Genomic DNA, 22,397 nt, shown 5'->3' on the forward strand with positions numbered 1-22,397 from the left:
AATTTAAAAATGAGAATCTGAGCGTATATTTGGGCAAAGCCGACTCAAACTTTCTAACTTGTTTCTGTTGCTACTTTTTGATGTAAGATACAGCAGAATCAATATAGAACATGCATTACAAAATACCTTAGGTAATACAACATATAAGCAGATATGATCCAAGTATGTATAGGAAAATGTTAAAAATGGTGCATGTTTTATTCGTTTTTAGCGGTATACACTCGGAGTCAACTCCGGAGTCGGAGTGGTGAACAGAACTGGCCTGGAGTCGGAGTCGAAGGAAAAATGGCTAGACTCAGCAGCCCTGCCTCAAAAAAATTGAATTTTCCTAAATAAGTTGAACGATTTGTAAACGTTGTTCGGGTGTAAGTCTTTCCATGATGAAATCCCAAATAATAGTGAACAAAAATAACATGTCACGACTCACACACGATCTCTCAAAAAAGGGTTATTGAAAAAATTACCTTCAGTTGGATCACTTGTTATATTAGTTCAGAAAACTTCATAGGGTACAAAAAGTTCGGCTTGGCCGAGCTTAACGCTTTTTACTTGTTTGAATTGAAACAAAAAACTCTTTGCCATTTTTATAACGATCCGAGCTTAAGAATAAGTGTGATTGGTAAATTCATTTGAATGAGAATACACCCAAAGCAAATCAATTCCAAATAGATCCCACATTAAGAACAACAAGTTTTTAAATTTAAAACACCAACACTGAGATTAAAATGAATTACTTTATTAAAGGATGCTCTTTAGCCATTAGGAATCCATTGGATTAGATACCATTTTGTGGCAAAGTTGAAAGAATAACCTTAAAGTTTTATTTGTTCATGTCCTCAAAAAAGTTTTCTATTCTGGAGCACCCCACGCTACATCTTCAAATATTTTTACCTTATTTGTATCACCTATTATTTACATCTTTCCTGTTTTCCCAGTGCTTTAGGGTATCAGATTATGAGCTCCATTGACTGAATATAATTACCTTATTTTCTTTTCCTTTTTTCATAAATTAATTTCGTTCCAATGACCTCGAAGCTATTCCAGTATTAATTATCTCAATTTTTCTTCAATCCTTTCTAAAGCTAAAGCAAAAAATTCCCCCCCCCCCCCCCCCCAGACATTGTATGAACTTTATAACAAAAATATAACCTAAAGTCATTTCTACAAAAGAAAACCCAACAACAGCAATAATCAAAGCAATGAAAAAATCCATAAAGAAAAAACTTCATTCAAGTTTGCTGTTCATTTATTGTTGTATTTATGTCTGTATGTATGCGTAAGTCAGTCACTATGTATGCCGTGACAGTTAACATATATTTTTTAAGGTCAAAATCCTTACCAGCCTTTTGAATGTTTGGTGTACATTAAGCCTGTAGACAATTTCGCATACGTTTGTTGTTGTTGTTTTTGTTGCTGTTGTTTTAACTTCCTTTCTTCGTATCCTGGCATTTCCGCTACGTTTGTGGTTCGTATATGTACATGTTGATGTAGCTTTTTGTTGGTGTGCTGTTGATGTATACGACGACGACGACTTCAACGAGTGACAGTATCTCATTTTCTGTTTTTGTTGTGGGAAATAATGCCAACAACAACAATAGCAATGACGATGGCAATACGACAGCTTGTCTAAGTGCCTGACGAGTAAAAAAGGACGAAATAAAACCAAAGCAAAAATCAATACCTTGCAATGTTAACACAACAACACCAATAACAAAGAAGCAAAATATTAAACATAAAATGTGTGTGCGGAAATTAGAAAATGTTGAAAGGAAAGGAAGGAGGTTGAAGGATAGGGTAAAATGTTGATGACCGAAATCATTGGAAGTCGATACGGGTAGAGACATTTTATAATCAAGTAATAAATCTGAATCGTTATGACCAAATCTTAAATACTTAGATTTTTTGTCACAGAACCCCCTATAAAACGACAACAATCACATGGAACTCCTAAAAGTATTCATGTGATTTTTTTATTATACCCTATACCACAATGTGGAAAAGGGTATAATAAGTTTGTTTTCCCAAAAATTCATGTAACGCCGCGAAATATTCGTCGTAGACCCCTCATGTGGTATACCAAACTTCATATCTCGACGAGATAAAGCGATTTAGCTATGTGTGTCCGTCCGTCCGTCCGTCCGTCTGTCCGTCCATTAAAAATTGTAATCAAGCTACAGGCCGCAATTATGGACCGATTGTCACGAAATTTAGTATGAAGGTCGGGGTTGTACCAGAATAGAACTGATTAGTTTTTGGCGATGATCGTGAAATATTAAAGGGATGAAATGGACCAAAAACAAAATTTTTGGTCGATTTTGTAGCCGCTCTGTAGGTCGCAATAATAGTTCGATCGCCGCGAAATTTTACACAAAAGTTAAGTTTATGATGGAGAAGGCGTGTGAAAAGCAACATGAATATCGGATAATATTTAGCGGGTTAAATGGACCAAAACTTTTGTGTGAAAATTGGTAAAATTTGTAATGTACAGGTTATATTTATCCATGGAGGAAAGATATTGCAAATCTATAGTGGTATAGGGTATCACATGGTCGGCCCTGTCCGACTATAGCCTGCTCTTACTTGTTTTTATTCTGCAAATCTAGAAATGTATATATTAGATTTTTAATATTTTGATTTTAAAATGTAATAACTGATTGTTTATTGTTTACACGAGACCAGAAAATTTTTAATAGACCCGTTATTTTCTCTCATGCAAAATATGGGGAAATTGGTGAGAGATGTTTAGGTTGGGAAGTGAGAGGCAATATTTATTTCAAGAGTATAATGGAGAGCCCGAGAGTAATTCGGCGTCGTCGTTTTTGTTTCGTGTTTATTCATCTCCAACTGCTTTCAGCATTATTCGGCAAAATCTTAAATTGTGAAAGGATGAAAATTAACTTTAAGCAATTTAAAAAATCAAAACAAATTTAAGAACTACCAGAAACTAATTTAGATGTCAAGTGTTTTGTTCCAATGCATGGTTCGTTGTTGGTTTGCCTTTTGTAGGTGATAATTGAGGTTTCGGGACCATAGACGATCAACTTTTCAAAGCTATCCAAGACCAGACTACAAACTGCAAGAAGACGAAAATTCTAGGACGTTTGTGGGGACATCAGAAAGAGAGATCCTTACTATTTCACACAATCTACAATTCTTAATGTATTACAAGGACGTGAAATAATTTGACCATTGTAATCGTGACCACCTGAATTAGAAACCTGAACATAAATGCAAACACCAGCATTTTTTGTGCAAAAAATTTGATTAGAAATGGCTCTAAATATGTCCCACAGCGCATATAATTTAATAACTATTTACAAAATACGCTTCGAGGGCGGTATTGAAACTGGCTTGATATGCCTGTTAATCCAGAGGTTCTCTTCTGTATCTTTGGACCTCTCTCTATCTAGATCTTGATGATCTTTCCTGACATGTCTGGGCAGGGAGTACCTAGCCACTAGCTGGTGACTTGGATGGTTTTGCCTATAGCACACATTTATCGCCAACATATTGTTGTGCCGACGCGCAGGCAAGCCACCTGGGGCTTCCTTGAAAACACGCTGTGTATGTCACAGCCTGTGACATGAACGAAAGACTTATATTAACTATTGAATGTGACCCACAAGACCTTGGGGTAATTGTTGGTGAAAGTTTCAGTGAGGGACACAACAAGATCTACGAGATATGCCTGACACAAACGTTATCAATACCGACGAGAGGTCGTGGAATCGCAGAAAGATAAAGGATAAACTGATTCGCAGATACCACCCCTCCTTGGATGACGTCCTGTTTCTCTCTATGGGATTTGTACTTTTTATTTATTAATTTCACGTATGACTGGCTACCACACATGCATTTGGTGATCCAACATTTCCAGCATTAACAGCAATGACTATCAGCTACTAGTCTGATTTAGATATTCCCATTTTTTTGGGACGGCCTGTTCTGGTTGCGACATCGGTTAATATGCTTGAAAATGGCGTGAAGTGCGGTTATGGTACTATGCTGCGCCGGATAGCACGTACTGATTCTGAAGTAGAGTAATGCCTTAAGAATCTTAGCTATTGATAACAAAAGTGGCATCGGCCTGTATGAAACGCCTCTGTAAGGGGATTCTATAACTCATATTTTGAGTTACCGACAAAAATCGGATAAAATTACAACGCAAAATTTGAATGAAACGTTCAAATTAAAGTTGACGACATTGTTTCCATCGGTAGAACTTTACGACTACTTTTTATTGGTCGTTAACTTACCGAATAATATCGTTAATTACCAAAATTAAAAGCATTTTAATTTCAACGATTTTTGTCGGTATTTCCAAAAGTGTGTTGCTTCCTCCTCTGTTGAAAGGAATTACAAAGAACGTAATACACTTCTTTTTACGCAGAAGATATCGAGGTGCTCAATGAATTGTCGGCTTAAACACCTTGCGCACCTCTTTTAATCTGTCTCAACCACGCTGATAAATATGACAAATTTCCGATCATCGTGTTTTTCAGTATTCGATAAACCTTAACCGTTATCCACAATTTACTACTACAGATTCAAAAGTTGCAGCATTCTAGGCCTTCTGTCTACTAGAGAATACCACCAAAGGTCTTCTATCAACTATCGGTTTTTCTGTCTACTAGAGAATAACATAAAAGGTATTCTGTCTACTATCGAAGACCTCAGAAGGTCTTCTGTCTACTAGGGAAGACTTTAAAGGTCTTCTGTCTACTAGGGAAGGCCTTAAAAAGTCTTCTGTCGACTAGAGAAGATCTTAAAAGGTTTTCTGTCTAATATAGAAGATTACAAACCGTAAGAAGACGAAACTACTAGGACGTGGGGACATCAGAAAGAGAGATCCTTACTATTTCACACAATCTACAATCCTTAATGTATTAGAAGGACATGAAATAATTTGACCATTGTAATCGTGACCACAAGGACTATCTAAATTAGAAACCTGAACATAAGTGAAAGTATTCTGTCTATTAGAAAAGACCTTAAATTGTAATCCTCATACTAGAGAGAACCTAAAAAGGTCTTCTGTCTACTAGAGAATACCATAAAAGTCCTCTCTCTACTAGAGAAGACCTCAGAAGGTCTTCTGTCTACTAGGGAAAGTCTTAAGAAGGTCTTATGTCTACTAGGGAATACCTTTAAGGATCTTCGGTCTAAAACAGAAGACCTGGATAATACCATAAAATATCTTCTGTCTACTATAGAATACCCTACTATAAAAGACCTTAAAAGGTCTTCTGTCTACTTCGGTCTGAAATAGAAGACCTTAAAAGTTCTTCTGTTGACTCAAGAATACCATAAAAGGTCTTCCTTCTACTAGAGAATACCACACAATCTTCTAGGGAGGACCTTAGACGGTATTCTGTTTATTAGGGAAGACCTTAAATTGTAATCTTTATACTAAAGAGGACCTAAAATGTCCCCTATCTACTAGAGAGGACCCTAAAAGGTCCTCTGTCTACTAGAGAAGACCTAATAAGGTCTTCTGTCTACTAGGGTATATCTTTAAGGATCTTCTGTCTAAAACAGAAGACCTGGATAATACCATAAAAGATCTTCTGTCTACTATAGAATACCCTACTATAAAAGACTTTAAAAGGTATTCTGTCTACTTCGGTCTGAAATAGAAGACTTTAAAAGTTCTTCCTTCGACTAAAGAGAAAACCATAAAAGGTTTTTCTTCTACTAGAGAATACCATAAAAGGTGTTCTGTCTACCAGCGAAGACTTTAGAAGGTCTTCTTTCTACTTTGGTCTGAAATAGAAGACCTTTAATGTTCTTCTGTTGACTGGAGAATACCATAAAAGGTCTTCCTTCTACTAGAGAATACCATACAATCTTCTAGGGAGGACCTTAGACGGTATTCTTTTTATTAAGGAAGACCTTAAATTGTAATCTTTATACTAAAGAGAAGACCTCATAAGGTCTTCTGTCTACTAGGGAAGGTCTTCTGTCTACTAGGGAATATCTTAAAGGATCTTCTGTCTAAAACAGAAGACCTGGATAATACCGTAAGAGATCTTCTGTCTACTATAGAATACCCTACTATAAAAGACTTTAAAAGGTATTCTGTCTACATCGGTCTGAAATAGAAGTCCTTTAATGTTCTTTTGTTGACTGGAAAATACCATAAAAGGTCTTCCTTCTACTAGAGAATACCATACAATCTTCTAGGGAGGACCTTAGACGGTATTCTGTTTATTAGGGATGACCTTAAATTGTAATCTTCATACTAAAGAGGACCCTAAAAGGTCCTCTGTCTACTAGAGAGGACCCTAAAAGGTCCTCTGTCTACTAGAGAAGACCTCAGAAGGTCTTCTGTCTACTAGGGAAGGTGCGGTTGTCGTACTATGCTGCGCCGGATAGCACGCTCTGATTCTGAAGTGGAGTAATGCCTTAAGAATCTTAGCTATTGATAACAAATGTGGCATCGGCCTGTATGATACGCGTCTCTAAGGGGATTCTATAACTCATATTTTGAGTTACCGACAGAAATCGGTAATGTTCACATTAAAGTTGACAGCATTGTTTCTATCGGTAGAACTTTACGACTACTTTTTATTGGTCGCTAACTTACTACTGGTCGTATCCGTGACTTCAGTACTTGTATCACCCTGCCCATTTGTCAGGCTTCGAGGACTATTAGGGTGGCTCCATCTGCAACATCACCTATTGTGAACTGTGTTGCTTCCTCCTCTGCTGAAAGAGATTGCAAACAACGTAATACACATATTTTTAACCAGTAGATATCGAGGAGCTCAATGAATTGTCGGCTTAATTTAACCTGCGCACCTCTTCAAATCTATCTGAACCACGCTGTTAAATATGACAAATGTCCGATCATCGTGTTTCTCAGGATTCGATAACGCCTTTACCGTTATCCACAATTTACTACAACCGATTCCAAAGATGCAACACATAGGCCTTCTGACTACTAGACAATACCACAAAAGGTCTTCTATCTGTCTACTAGAGAATAACATAAAAGCTATTCTGTCGACTAGCAAAGACCTCAGAAGGTCTCCTGTCTACTAGGAAAGACTTTAAAGGGCTTCTGTCTACTAGGGAACACCTTAAAAAGTCTTCTGTCTACTAGAGAAGATCTTAAAAGGTTTTCTGTCTAAAAAGATTTTCTGTTTTTTAGAGAGGACCTTAAACGGTATTCTGTCTATTAGGGAATACCTTAAATTGTAATCTGTATACTAGATATGACCCTAAAAGGTCTTCTGTCCACTAGAGAATACTACCAAAGGTCTTCTATCAACTATCGGTTTTTCTGTCTACTAGAGAATAACATAAAATGTATTCTGTCTACTATCGAAGACCTCAGAAGGTCGTCTGTCTACTAGGGAAGGCCTTAAAAAGTCTTCTGTCGACTAGAGAAGATCTTAAAAGTTTTTCTGTCTAATATAGAAGACCCTAAAAAGTTATATGTCTTCTAGGGAGGTCCTTAAACGGTATTCTGTCTATTAGGAAAGACCATAAATTGTAATCTGTATACTAGAAGGAACCCTAAAAGGTCTTCTGTCTACTAGAGAATACCATAAACGGTTTTCTGTCTACTAGAGGAGTCCTCAGAAGGTCTTCTGTCTACTAGGGAAGGTCTACTATGTAATATGTCTACTAGGGAATACCTTTAAAGGTCTTTGGTCTAAAACAGAAGACCTGAATAGTACCATAAAAGGCCTTCTGTCTACAATAGAATACCCTACTATAAAAGACCTTAAAAGGTCTTCTGTCTACTTCGGTCTGATATAGAAGACCTTAAAAGTTCTTCCTTCGACTAAAGAGAAACCCATAAAAGGTATTTCTTCTACTAGAGAATACCATAAAAGGTGTTCTGTCTACCAGCGAAGACTTTAGAAGGTCTTCTGTGTACAGGGGAAGACCTTAAAAGGTCTTATGTCTACTAGAGAAGACGTTAAAATGTCTTTTATTGTATTCCCCTCTGTCCCCTTTTTCGCTTGTGCTCATCGACTAATCTATTGATATCCAATTTCAGATCTCTGACTCTGTAATCGATTGGGTCGATAGTCGATAGCTCTTCACGCTCATTCGATAGTCCTAGCGCCTAAGCTGGGACATTAGGTCTTCTTTTCGGTATTCGACAAGCAGAAGTATAGCGAGCAGCGATGATGTTTCGTAAATTTCTCTATGATACCCGAACATTATGGGGATTGGACATTTCTATAAAGCATTGGTTGGTAAATTTGCTGAATCCTTGCCAACTGGCTTTTCCATAGTTAAGGAAAGTACGCCATTCAGAGGTTATGAAGTCGTGTGGTATATTACTGTTTTCCACATCATGTCATTTGTCACACCAGGTGATACGATGAATCCTGATGTAAGCGTCAACGTTGCAAAACCTGCATCTATTTGCTCAGCCAGTGCTATTCATCTCTAATCATTTCCTAATATTAAATGACATGGCTTATGATTCGCATTAAAATCTCGTAGGACAAGGGCTATTGCCTTGGTCTGATGTCAGGCGAATAACGCTGGGCACAGCTGATAATAGGGGTACACACATTCATCAGTTCAACGATTTCGCACTTGCTTGAGCTTGACTCTAGTAACCCATACTTAGCAGTAAAGTTAAGCTCAAGCAATATAGGTCGGTAGTGGATAGACTGGTGCAATATGATTGCAAGTCCACCACCTCCACTTCTCGTACAATCCAAGCACAGTACTTTGTATTCATCACTACTCCAAAGACTACATATGTTGTTCAGCTTCGTTTCTTGAATGGCAGCGATCCTTCTACGACTCATAAAATGTCACAATGTCATTGATCTTCCCACGAAGGCCATGGTAGTTAAACTGCCGAAATGTCACATTGTCAGGAACTGGAACAGCAGTACTTGGTTTTAGTGGCTGTGGTTGGTACTGCTGTTGGGGAGATTGTGGGGAAGTTTCATTTTCTGATGACGACGAAGAATCAGTGGAGATTATGTAGCAAAATGCAACATAAAACTGAGTTCAGGCCTGAACAATTCCTGAAATTTATCCCTTCACGGCACCCGTTGCATTTAACTGATATCGACTTATGGACCATAACCATGGTCGGGGGTTAGTCGCTATACCAACACGGACCAGAAGAATCCGCAGCAGGTATCCCTGGACTACCCCTGACCGAGATGATGTTTCCTCGAGTCAATTATTTAAAACCAATCATAGTGGGATTGCCGTATCTAATGAATATAACCCCTTTAAGCATAATGTTCTGCCCCTATATTATTCTTTGGTTGGTTTAATTCCGCATTGACTTTACCCTTGGTGTTACACATTAAATAACGTCATATTGGATTACCTATCAACACTACTATACACTACCACAAACTACCTTAGCAAACCCTTTTTAGAAATGTTTCTACATAAAAGCTATAAGTTTGATGTTCCACTCATTGGTAAATTTTTCGAAATACATTCACTACTGTAGATCTCATTTGTACACCTGGTGTTTTACAATTTCTTTCTTCTCACACAAGTTGTACGATGGGTTCCTTAGCAGAAGCATCCATAATAATTTCCGATTTCGTTTCATATAAGTTCAGTTTATTTTGATATTCTGTTTACGTTTAGTGAGCAGTACTTTTCGATTATTCAATCTGATGCGAGTCCTTGTTTAAGGAAGGCAATCATTCGAAGCCATACTTTCATCTAGAATCAGCCTTATGTGCACATTTGAAAATGTCTTTGTAACGCTATCATTCAAAGATTTTGTCCTCACCGATGTTGTCCACAGGACGTCATACACTTTCCCACTATTGACTTCAGTTCTTTGTCACCAGAACACCAGTGTTGAAGAATTTTTAAATTTATTCACAAAATTTTTACACGCCTATTATTAAGATTTTCCGAAAGATAAAAACAGCTTCAACCTGACCGAACTTAACTTAAACATTTTAGCCTGAAGTGTTTTACGTGACCGATTTCTTCAATACTCAATCTAAAATTACAACATTTTACCTGTGATTCCACCCTCACAAAAACATTTCCGTGAGATTTCTTTAATCCTTTTTTGGGATTTGGCAGGAAATTGTTTGGTTAATGTTTTAGCATAAAACAAAGTTTAGAGAAATAAAACATTCTTATCAGCTATAAAGGCTAAAATCTGCCTGCAAGTATGCAAAGGAATTTTTCATTGGGGATTTAATGTTGATGTTCATTTGCACCCTATCAAAAACAACAAAACACAAAGAAAGCCAAGGCATGTTTGTGTTATTAATGACTTTCATTTTTACTTGCTAGTTGGACAAACTTTACCCTCCACATCCCCTTTAAACAAGTTACTAAACAAACTTTTACATGCCAAGAGATGATTGTTTCTCTGAGTCAAAATATTTTCCTTTCTCTCGTTATGTCAACGGTTTCAAACAATTTCCCAAATTTCCCTTCTCTGTTGTCCTTTCTCTCTCGTTCTTTTAACTTTTTTTGGTAATAAATTTCCCCATATTTCTGCGCATGTTTTCCTTTTACCTTAATCTCTGCCAGTGATATATTTTCTTGGTTATGGAGTTTTTTTCTTGTTTGTCCGAAGAGTGAGTGCGTCGTGTGAACGACAAAAATCACAACCAATATTTCATCACAGCCATCAGTTGATATTTTGCTGCGTAACGCATTGTAATGCCAACGGAAGGCTAAAATCGTGAGTAGCCGCACGTGATGAGAACGATTCGGTAGCAAAATAAGCGGTATTATTTTGCACAAAAAAAATTGAAATCAAAAACGAAATCTTAGTGCAATAAAGATTTACTTAGTGAAGGAAAACATCCCATTAAAGTGAATATGTGAATTTAAACCAAATGCTGGGAAATTTGTGCTTAATGTAATGCCCTTAAAATATATTTTTTAAATACCCACGAAGTTTTAAATTAAAACTACACGAAATCTTAGTGAAACAATATATACTTAGTGAAGAAATCCTCATTAAAGAAGGAATATTTAAATTAATAACAAAAATCTTGGAAAATTTTGTTGATGAAATGCCCCTATAATATATATAAAGTTTTAAATAAAAACTAAGGAAAATTCTTCCTAGTTTTCATTTCCGTCTACATGTGTTTGATACGAAAATATCTATGTTCGTGTTACGTCTGTGTTGAGTGTTTTTCTGCCGAATGCCTTTGTAAGCATTCTTAGTTTTGTTTACTTTTAATTTGTTTGCCTTAGACCTCACTCCATCAGTGTTGTTTATTTTACTGGGGCTCTATATTTTCTCCGTTTGTTTTTTAATGAAAGCATACTTTTTGGCGCTACCCAAACAGTGAATATCAAATGAAAGAATATTTTTGCTCTTGTCGTATTATCTGACATCCATGGAATATCTTTTCGTTTTGTTTTTACTGAAAATAGAATGGTGAATTTAAAATGAAGTTTTATATGGAATAAATTTAAATGGAAACGTTTTTAATGAAAACTGAATGTATTCTGGAAATATGTTCAAACAGTGCATAAATTAAAGCACAACTAAATTAAATCAATAAAAACAGGAGGCGGAACTGTTGGCTGTTCACAAGTTGATCAATGTTTGAAAATACAAAGAAAATAGTTGCACGTGTTAATGCAATGAATATTCAATTAAAAGCAAAAATGATAATTTAAAACAAATAATTTAAAATTAAAAAATAATAAAATTAAAAAAATATATATAAAATTAAACAAAAGAATAAGCCTCAAATTTCAATGAAAAAATTAAATCAGAAATTATTTGGTTTAATAGATTTTCTGTGAAAAATATATCTTCTAAAGATAATTGATTCAGTGTGTGATAAACAAATGAGGAATGAAAATTTTGTGAATAAATGAATGTAAATGATGCGTACTTAAGTGCTGCATACTTTTGGGCACTAAAACAGATGTTGTGAAAAATTTATATTATAGAGATATTTATTCTGTGTGTGAAGAAAAAAACAAGGAACAACATTTAGTAAATGTGAATGTGAATTAAATGTTTTATTATAAAAAGATGCATACTTTTGGGTGTTTAAACAGAATATTTTTAAAGATTGTAGTAAATTAATTTGCTTCTTAAACGACTTCAGGAACATTTGTGTTCTACGATTTAATTTACATTTCTCATTAGTGTAAAATCAACATTTTAAAATTAGTTTAAAATTCAAATACAAACAAAATGATAAAAGTGAACAAGTGTTTTTTTCAATTATGCCATTTCGTAAATAACTTTAAAGTGAATCTAAAGATTAGAATTATTTAATAAAAAAGGTTATACAATCATAAAGTTGAGGGAATGTTAATTTCTTTGCTCCATTGTATCAATCAAGAATTTATGAAAAAACCAAGTGCCAAAAAGTTCATCTCGAACGGAACCGAACTTCGAAACCCCATATTACCAGGATATGCCTACTGAAACATAATGCCTTCAGAAAATTCTGTTGTGTTAAAAAAATTCAGAAAAAAATGTGTTCTCTGATTTTGTGTACATTTACATATGTATAAAAAAAGTTGTAAAATTTTGATCCAAATAAAATGTGAATCGCATGTAATAGCCCTATCGCCGTAATGCAATGAATGTTGTATCCAATTATAACCAATCTCTGATAAAAGTGAATATATGTATGTTAGGCCATTTCGGAATTAACTGTGTGTCCATGTGTGTGCTGCATACCTTCAGACATCCAATCCAACTAACCAAATGATTTTCAATGTAAAGTTCAATTAATTTTTATTAACATACTCTTCCTACATTATTTAGTTATTGCAAACCGAAATTAACTAAATTAACTTCTCCAATGTGAAAAAATCCGTGCAAAGTTTCAGAGAAAAATTAAAACACTTAGTCAGTCGAATGAACAAAACAAATTATTTTAAATGAAAAATGTAAAAATAACAATGGAAAAAATCTGAAAAAACATTCATATAATAAAATATTAATTTAGTAATAGGAAGAAATCTAAATAAAATTCTATATAATATAAAAAACAAACAAAACTACAAGCATTAGGATAGTGTATGAAATATCTATAAACTGCATACTATTAGGCGTTCCTATAAATTATATTCGTGGCTTTTAGACCACCACATAAAATCGAACAATTGGGCAGTTGGAATAAAAGTATTTTTTCTATAAAAATTCTGATTATTTGAAAAATAAAAAACAACATTTTAAGTAACATATTTTTTGTACGTTTAAATTCTTCTATAAAAAAATTAAAATTCTTAAAATATTTTTCAATCTACAGCAAAATGACAAATCCTCCGAGGAGGGAACGTTAATCTCCAATCCAATCCAAAATTTTTGTAAAACCAAATGACAAAAGGCCCTATCGAAAGGAACCGACTACGATATAGCCAACTTCGAAGTCCCATGTCTATAAATAAAAGTGGATATAAGCTCACTTCGTAATTAACTGTGTGATCAATTATGTGCTGCGTACTTTTAGGCATACATTCATACTAAACAAATGATTTCCGATGTAAAATAAAATGAATTTTAATTAAAATACTCTCTCTACATTATTTAGCAGTTACAAACAAAAATTAACTCATCAAATTCTTGCAAAGAGACAGAGGAAAATTTAAAACCCTAGTTAAAGAAATTCAAACAAGCCGAATGAATTAAAAAAAAATGTTTTAAATAACCAGTAAGGAAAGGATCAAAGTCGGGCGGGGCCGACTATATGATACCCTACACCACTGTGAATACGTTAAATATAAATCGGAGCTATATCCAGATCTTAACCGATTTAGATATAATTTGGCACATATATTTCCAGACCGAATTCAGTCACACATTCCAAATATCATTGAAATAGGACTTATATAGCGTGTTTGGAGCAGAAAATACACGAAATCGGCCGAAAATATATATAGGTGCTATATCCAGATCTTAACCGATTTAGATATAATTTGGCACATATATTTCCAGACCGAATTCAGTCACACATTCCAAATTTCATCAAAATTGGACGTATATAGCGTGTTCGGTGCAGCTAATACGTGAAATCGGGCGAAAATATATATGGGAGCTATATCTAAATCTGAACCGATTTTCACCAAAAACAACAACGTTCTTCCTATGGCTAAAAAAATGGTAGTCCCCAATTTTCAGCTGAATTTTACAAAAAATGCGACATATACGTTGCGAACAAAAATACATGGACAGACGGACGGACATGCATAAATCGACTCAGAAAGTGATTATATGTATATCCCCAAAAGAAACTATGGGTCTATTTCGTTTCCTTTTGTATGTTACATACAAATGCACAAAGACTTAATACCCCTTACCACAGGGTGGTGTAGGGTAAAGAAGTGGCAATAACAGTGGAAAAAATCTGAAATAAATCATATAATATTAAAAAAGAAAAACCACAAGTTTTTGTTTTGTGTACGCCCTTGTCATATAGTGCATACCATTAGGCGTCCGTGTAAATTGAGTTGAATACATGTTTGTTATTTTTGTTCTGTCAAAAATTAAAAGTCTTTCGATTTAAGGCAACGTTAATTTCATCATTCAATCCAATATTTTTCAAGAATTTATGGAAAACAAGTGACAAAAGTTCGTGATTTTTTCAACTAGGTCGATTCGTAATATGCGGTGTAAGCAATAGTATGTTGCATATTTTTAGGCCTTCAACATGACTAAACAAATGACTTAAAATGTGAATTCAGTAAATACTCTACATTGTTTATTTAAATAAAAATTAAATCCATTAATGTCTCAAAATTAATCCCTGTATAGTGACAGAGAAAATTAAAGAAAAACCTAGTCCACGTTATCCAACCAAGTCAAATAAACCGAAATAATTTCGCTTTAATGTTGGAAGAAATCTGAATAAAAATCCCTATAAAATAGAAAACAAACAAAACCAATAGTTCTAAAGTGCGTATTATTAGGCATACCTATGAGTTAAGTTTAATATATTCGTGCTTATTAGACCTCCAACTAAAATTCAATAGTTGGGGAGTTGGAAAAAAATTGTATGTACGAAAACTGCGATTATTTACAAAATAAAAAACCTACATTAAGGGCCTGTTCATGTATGTCGATAAGAAAATGAATGCGCAAGAAAAACTACCAAATTTGAGTGTGTTTTTCAAATTTGTTTTTTGTTTTGAAGGAAAAGCAAAGGCAATAATATTTCCAAAACTAAAGTTTGGGTGTGTTTCATGCGCACACATTTTCGTTTCGAAATACATAAACTGGGAGTTAGGGCCTGTTCATGTATGTCGATAAGAAAATGAATGCGCAAGAAAAACTACCAAATTTGAGTGTGTTTTTCAAATTTGTTTTTTGTTTTGAAGGAAAAGCAAAGGCAATAATATTTCCAAAACTAAAGTTTGGGTGTGTTTCATGCGCACACATTTTCGTTTCGAATTAAACTGGGGGTTAAAGTAAAATACTTTTTTGGAAATATTGAATTCTTCATCCTTGAAAAAAGTGAAAATATTTTTCTCTCCGCTGCTTTTTTTTAGGCGTCCAACCAAACTAAACAAATGATTTAAAATGTAAAGTTCACTCAATTTTAATTTCAGCACTCTTCCTATATGGTTTAGTTATTGCAAATAAAAATTATAAGTAAGCTCAGATAAAAGTACATGTAATGTTTTTTTCAAACGGGCTAGTTCATAAATACCAGTGTTGCATACCTTCAGGCCTCCAACATAACTAAACAAGTGATTTTTAATGAAAAGTTCAACGAATTTATATTAAAATATCACCTCTTTTAAATGCGTTTTGCGGTGCCCATTCAAACTCGGAAATAAATGGACCGATAATTTTTTGGGCTTATTAAGAACCTAATGATCTTGTCTTTCAACAAGGAATTTTTAAAATGCCTACTCAACGTCAAGATGTTCTAAAATTTTATATTTTTTTTTTGCCTTATTAAGGCGAAGGTCATTTTTAGAGTGATATTTGAATTAATTCTCTTTCGAGTTGAGCTATTTAGACCTAATAGGTACATTGAAAAATTAGGAATCCACCGAAGTCCCACACATTCAACCACTATGCTACGTTTCACGGGTGGTTAGACCGATCATCAGGCATATTGAATGGTGTTTTTTAGTGGGTGGACAAAGGCTAAGCTTGGAGACTAGCATTTATATCACAAATCATTCGAAATTTGTATATTCGAATTATTTATTTATTTTAATGTTAGTCATTTTAATTCCAAACCTTTCCTATAGTCCGACTTGGCTGGTAACCCTATTTTTCAATGCTTTATTACAAATACTAAGGCAGCTTTTTTCCACCTTTATTTTATTTGTTCTTCTGTATCAGAAGATTTTCGTTTTTTTTTCAAAAGTGACAATCATTAACTTTAACAAAAACATGATTTCGGAATTATGCCTGTAAGGTATTTTGGCAATATTCCTATCATTAAAATTTTGTGTTAAAGTAGTTTGGAGAAGATACACGAAGGAATGGCCGATATAGTCCATCTTCGAATTTAATCTATTTGAGAGAAGGAAGTAGTTCACTAATATATCCATATTCATACTTTAATATTACGAGGTGATAATTTAAACGCTTTAATCTGAAAATATGATTAAAAATAAAAATCTACCTGGTGATTTTGCAGACAGACACATAACCTCAACCTGTAGCAAGCAGCAAACCCAATATGGGTTGTTTTTCCCAACTAATTAAAAATTAAGATACAGTGTTTTATTTATAAATGCACTTAAAACTAGAAATATTTCTTCATTATGCAATCTATCAAATAAAACACTTGCATTTGAATTAAAAATTGTGATAATATTAAACGGCAAGCGTTTTATTTGAGAGATTCCATCATAAAAAAATATTTTCTAGTTTTAAGTGCATTTATAAATAAAACACTGTAGCTTAATTTTTTAGTTATTTTTAACTTTTCAATAATTAAATTATTTGACCACTAAGAACCTAATGTCATAATTACAGCCAATGTAGGCCGAGAATATAGATAACAAATTTAAATTGCCTGAAATCGGGTGGTACCGTTATATGGGGGCTACACCAAAATCTAACCCATGTCCACAATTTTTGTGAGGGAGTTTCTGTACAATTGGGAAATCCAAATGCCAAGTTACAGTGAATTCGGACTAAAAATGAAGACAAAATCCTCAAAACACCTGAAATCGGGTGGTACCGCTATATGGGGGCTATAGGAAAAAAATGGATATTGGTGATGGTTTCATATTCAAGTATTGTCATCCAATTCTTAAATCAGTTCGATTGCTTAACTGAAACTGTGTTAAAAATGAGTTATTAAATTTGAACTAAACGGACACCAAAGCAAGATAAATAAAACACTGTAAAAATATATTAGTCTTCAAGAAAATGTATCCTTCATAATATATAAACTTTTTTTGAGTTTTTAAATATTTCAGTAAACATAGCTTTCCTATGAAAAACATTATATCGCTGTAAACAGAATTTTTAACTTCTGTTAGGGACTTACCAGTAGAAGTACGATGTTACCGACCCAGCTGAGGAAGCGGCTTTAATATCATCGCCGTACATATTATTTTCAAATATCCAATATTTTAAATGGAATAAATCTACAAAAAGAACAAATTGGTTCATTACATTCGATAATTTGTATCAGACCCGGAGTGTTGTTTTTGGTCTATTTCATCCGCTAAATATTTTGCGAACATCAAAAAATCTAGAAAAATATTTATCTCTATTATAAACTATGTGGATATAACCAACCTATTATAAACTTGCCACGATGCGTTGCAAGGTATTGATGCATGCTTTTCCTTAAATTTCACCCCACGCCATAAAGTTTGCTATTCAATAAAAGCTTCGGAGGTTGTTTTTGTTCATTACACTACATCTACATCACTATGTGGGGAAGTATATAAAAGTTTGTTCTGGCTTCGTGATGGTCATAGAGCGCAGAGCATTTTCTTTGATTATAAATTCTATCTGAACCAATTTATAAAAATAGCTTTCAACAAAACAGAACAAAGCCTATTGTTTTTGTTTATGTCCGGATAATATTCAGAGCCGGGTAAGGACAAAACACTTCTGTGATGAAGATTTTATTCTTATAATAATTCAGATTCTATTGTTATAGAAAAAACCAGACAATGTAAGTAGAAAGTCTTGCCTTTTTTAAGATGCAAAGTAGGTTGACATAGGCTTCAAACAACGAAAATGTTGCTTTTGTAGTCGCTGTTTCATCCCATTTTTGGATTTTAATTGTAATAACGAATTTCTCAGCTTTAGTTATGGCGTTTCAACAAAGGTGGTCAATATTAAAGAATACATCCTGAGCTTTTAATTGAACCCAATTGCATTACAAGAAATGGTCAAATTCTGGAGATATGGAAAAAGACGCTCAGGTTTCCAAATTTGCAATTTATGAAATTTTATTTCCATGGCGAATATCTGTGCTTCTGTCACCAGGGGAGAATCTGAAAATGAAAGCAGACATCCAATTGTGTTTATAGTCAAATTTCAGAGTTATTGCAAAAGGCGCTAATCTATCCAAATGTTCATATTTTATCACAGCGTGTTGGCGTTCCAAGCTAAATTACTTCCGAAGGCTGCTTTAAAAAAGACGTTTTTCGTGGAGCCTTACATACGTGGTAGCTCATCACTTTAAAAACAACTTACATTTGGGAAATGGAAATTTCGACGACAGAGAAATCACTCCACAGCCGATATGTCTGATGAGCTGTTACCTCATGTAATTTTTCGTAATGTAATTTTTCACTTGCAAAAAATCTTCGGTCATTAAGCTCGACCCCAACGAGAAATTAATTAAAATTAATATTTAAATGATCTTCGCCCTAATGTGCCAAATTTTCAAATAAATTAAAAATTTTACTTTTAGTAATTAGTTTTCAAAGGACCTTGATTTTTTTAGATTCGTACAGATTGTGTCTATGTTGTGTACATATTGTTATTCCTGTTCTTGGATTGTACATCCAAATATTATGTAATGCAACAAAAATAGATTCATTGTTGTCAAAAATTTTACTTGGTTTAACCCAAATCCTTTTTATGGAGTTAGCAATGCCTTTTGCTATAAATTTGATATATAATGTGAATATCATTTGTATTAGCCCAGGAGATAGAACTTCCTTATTAGCAGAGAAATATTTTGTTTGATTTTTCGTTTAATACTAATTTATTTAATACCTCATCTGTTCGCTCCGTGGTTACATAATGATTCCAAAGGAATATGGCATAAAAGTTTGTATGTAGAACAGGTTTGAATTTTGAATAAAACAGTCCAAGTTTTCTACAGCTCCCATTTGAACAGTTTGAAAGGTTTCACCTGTATCTTCTAGTTGTTTGTAGTATTAAACTGAATTACTTTAGAAATAATATGTTTGTAACAAGTTTAAGTCCGACTAAAGTTCTTTGCCTCATAATAAGTAGTGTTAACTTAATTTACATATTTATCATTGCTATAGCATATTTACATTAGCGTTTTTATTTAGTTCCAATAAGTCAAAGGCATGCATGTCAGGAAATAATAACATAACAAAGCTATACGTTTAGGCTCAAACTAAAATTACATAGGTTTTACCTAAAAGTATGCCACGTTTTGTAATATACACCCTTTGTATGCTATTGTCCTCTTTTCTTGGCTAATAAAACATGGCGCATAATAGGCTTAATGATAATTATATACCACTATCACTTTCATCCTCTATTTGAGTAGCGAGAGGAAAGAGTATATTTTTTAGGTGAAAAAATTAAATGAACATGTTTATTTACATGAAAATTTCGTTGAAGTCATTTGGACAGATATTTGTAGTGCCATGTTATCGGCGAGTTACATTTAAATGTTTTCGCAAGCGATTAAATCCCTGAAAAAACTAGACATCTGTTTATCTTGATATTTTGACATCTCTACAAGTGCTATTGCACACCATGCAAAATAAAAATGTTAAAATATATAAAATTACAAAATTTAAAAACATTATTTCAATATGAAATTAAAATATATGCACAAGTATGAATATCTATTCATCTGATTTATAGAACTTTACAATTTACAATCTGAAATTCCTTAAAAAGCAAACCTTTTGTAGGGGAAACATCATTTAACAAAAGCTTTGCTCTTTGTTAAAAATGTACAATTTATTTTAAAAATACCTTCTATAAAACAAGATAAAAACGCTGCAAAAAAACTTGCATTATTTATGGCAATGGCCGGACAGAATCAATGTTTTCAAACTGTCATTCAGGTTGGCTGTCTTTTTTCACTTTAAACTCTGATGGCATTCATTCATGACAAATACCCAGACAGTTGCTAGACATGATTAAAGTGAAGAATTTTTCCCCATTCGTTTTCATTTTCTTCGTCTGTTTTTCGCAGCAATTTTTCATGTTTGCTCTTTTGCAGATGAATGGAATGTTTATTTCAGTGTGTGTATGTGTGTGAGTTCATGTGTCGTAGGTTCAACATAGTTTTTTCTATAGTTCTAGTTCTATAGTATGTTCTATGTAAAGTTTAGTTTTTTTGCTTGTTATGTTCATAAACCAGGAGTCTGGTTACCAAGCTCTGGGAAGGGAGACACCGTCTATGGTTAGCAACACAAATCGATTTATAATTTAGTTTGTTATCCTCTTTCTTGTGCATTGCAATACCCTCTTGTCATGGACCAAATGACAATATCTTTCAATATCTGTTGTCTATATACGTATGTATGTAAGACGGAGCAGATATCCTGTCTTTTAAATTGACGTTACAGGATATGGTGACGGTATCCTCTGTTACGTAGTAACGCGACATATTGATATGCGATTTAATATGATTAATTAAACAGAGAAATGCTTGGATATGAAAACAATTCAATACTATTTTAAAGGAAGAAAATATAATAAAGTTCAATATTATTTATTTGTAACTTGTTTATTTAAATAAAATAAATAATATAATATCGTAGGGAAATTATAACTCCTGTTACTTTATCGAGCTCCCTCTCTTCACCACCATATAATTTTTTTGATGAGAGTATCGTTTGCCTTAGTAATAAGAATGTGGGCTTTTCAAAAATAATTTTTTTGTCGAATACCTTTACCAGATTTAAAGTTGGGATTGTTTACCAAAGTACGGTTCGCATTCTACAAATACGAGAAAAAGACTGCAGTTATAATCAATGGACAACTCTATTATAATCCGCTCATTATTTATATAGTACGGATATGAACTACCTAGGCTGTGGCCTACTTGTCCTGTTCTAAGAAGGATATCAACTTGTCGTGTCTATTTATTTTGTGTAAAACCAGGAGTAGGCCGAGTAACTGGACTGTAGTTTGTAGAATATTTAATTCAGTAAGTAAATTATTTCTGTTCTAAAAAACTAGGTTATTGAACGCGGTTTAACATTTCCAAAGGTCTAACTTTTTTATATTTCTACAGTGGATGTGTATTTGATCTTTCATCGAGTTTTGCAATCTAGCATACTTTTCAAACCCCGCCAAATTTCCTACGTCGATCAACGCATTAGTAAATTCCAAAAATGTATACCGAAAAATTCCGAAAATTTGTTTGCCTTATCTATTATTAGCAGGATAGGCAATGTGCAGGTGTAGGCATCAGGAGACTTTACGTAACTCTCGTTAATATCGTATTAAGAATATATAGAAAATTCTGAAGTTTATTTTCGTATTTCTGCAAAGCAAAATGATTTAGAGTGTGTAGAGTAGAGACATTTTTAGTTAAGCAGGGACCTATTTTTATACCCTCAGCCTTTAGGCTAAGGAGGGTATATACACTTTGATACGATGAAAATGTGCCTCATCGAAATAATGGTTTTAGACCCCAAGTATGTTTGGACGAAATGTGTTTCAGACAATTTGGAGTCGATCTAGCCATGTCCGTCTGTCTTCTGTCTATCCTGCTGGGTGGATCGCACGATAACTCTCGAACGGATGAACCGATTCGGTTCAAATTTTGGCTTTCGTAATATTTTGCCCAAACTTAGTTTAAGTTCGAAGATGAGCTACATCGGTACACTCCTTGCGGTACCTCCCCGACAAAAGTTCGAAAATGTTCGGAAAGTTTGTGCTCCGATAACTCTTGAAGGGAGTGACCGATTTGGTCCATACTTTGTATAGTGTAAACTTTGTACCAGAGTAATATGAGGTTCCAATATGGTCTAATTAGGTCCACTCCTTCGGACCACACAAAATTTCGGAAAAATTCAGTTTAGGGCCATCTCTCGAATCGCTTTGATTTTTGTTTTAGCAACTTGTATTCATTGCCCTCCATACGACGGTACAAGTTCCATCAGGGGCATGTCCAAGGTGGTTGGAGCGCACGATAACTCTCGAACGGATCTGCCGATTCGGTCCAAAATTTGGCCTTGGTGATATTTTGTCCAAACATAGTTTAAGTTTGAATATAAGCCATATCGGTCCACTCCTTCAGGTACCTCCCCCACAAAAGTTCCAAAATGTTCGGAAAATT

At 34.0% G+C, this 22,397-nt stretch overlaps 1 protein-coding gene across 11 annotated transcripts in view; it reads left to right on the plus strand.

Annotated features, from left to right (window-relative positions):
- LOC141397778 (uncharacterized protein CG43867) overlaps window positions 1–22,397 on the plus strand; it is a 664,656-nt gene that overhangs the window by 182,734 nt on the left and 459,525 nt on the right. For 3 of the 11 annotated variants that reach the window (XM_073974483.1, XM_073974488.1, XM_073974489.1), the window contains exon 1: window positions 8,875–10,837. The exons of the other annotated variants lie outside the window; for them this stretch is intronic. The gene's annotated coding sequence lies outside the window, so the exon portion shown is untranslated. Of the gene's footprint in view, window positions 1–8,874; window positions 10,838–22,397 lie in introns of those variants that run through there. 11 annotated transcript variants of the gene reach the window in all.

The sequence above is a fragment of the Musca autumnalis genome, unplaced genomic scaffold, assembly GCF_047663935.1.
Source record: "Musca autumnalis isolate F117 unplaced genomic scaffold, ASM4766393v1 scaffold_3, whole genome shotgun sequence".
In the NCBI taxonomy this organism is placed as follows: Eukaryota; Metazoa; Arthropoda; class Insecta; order Diptera; family Muscidae; genus Musca; species Musca autumnalis.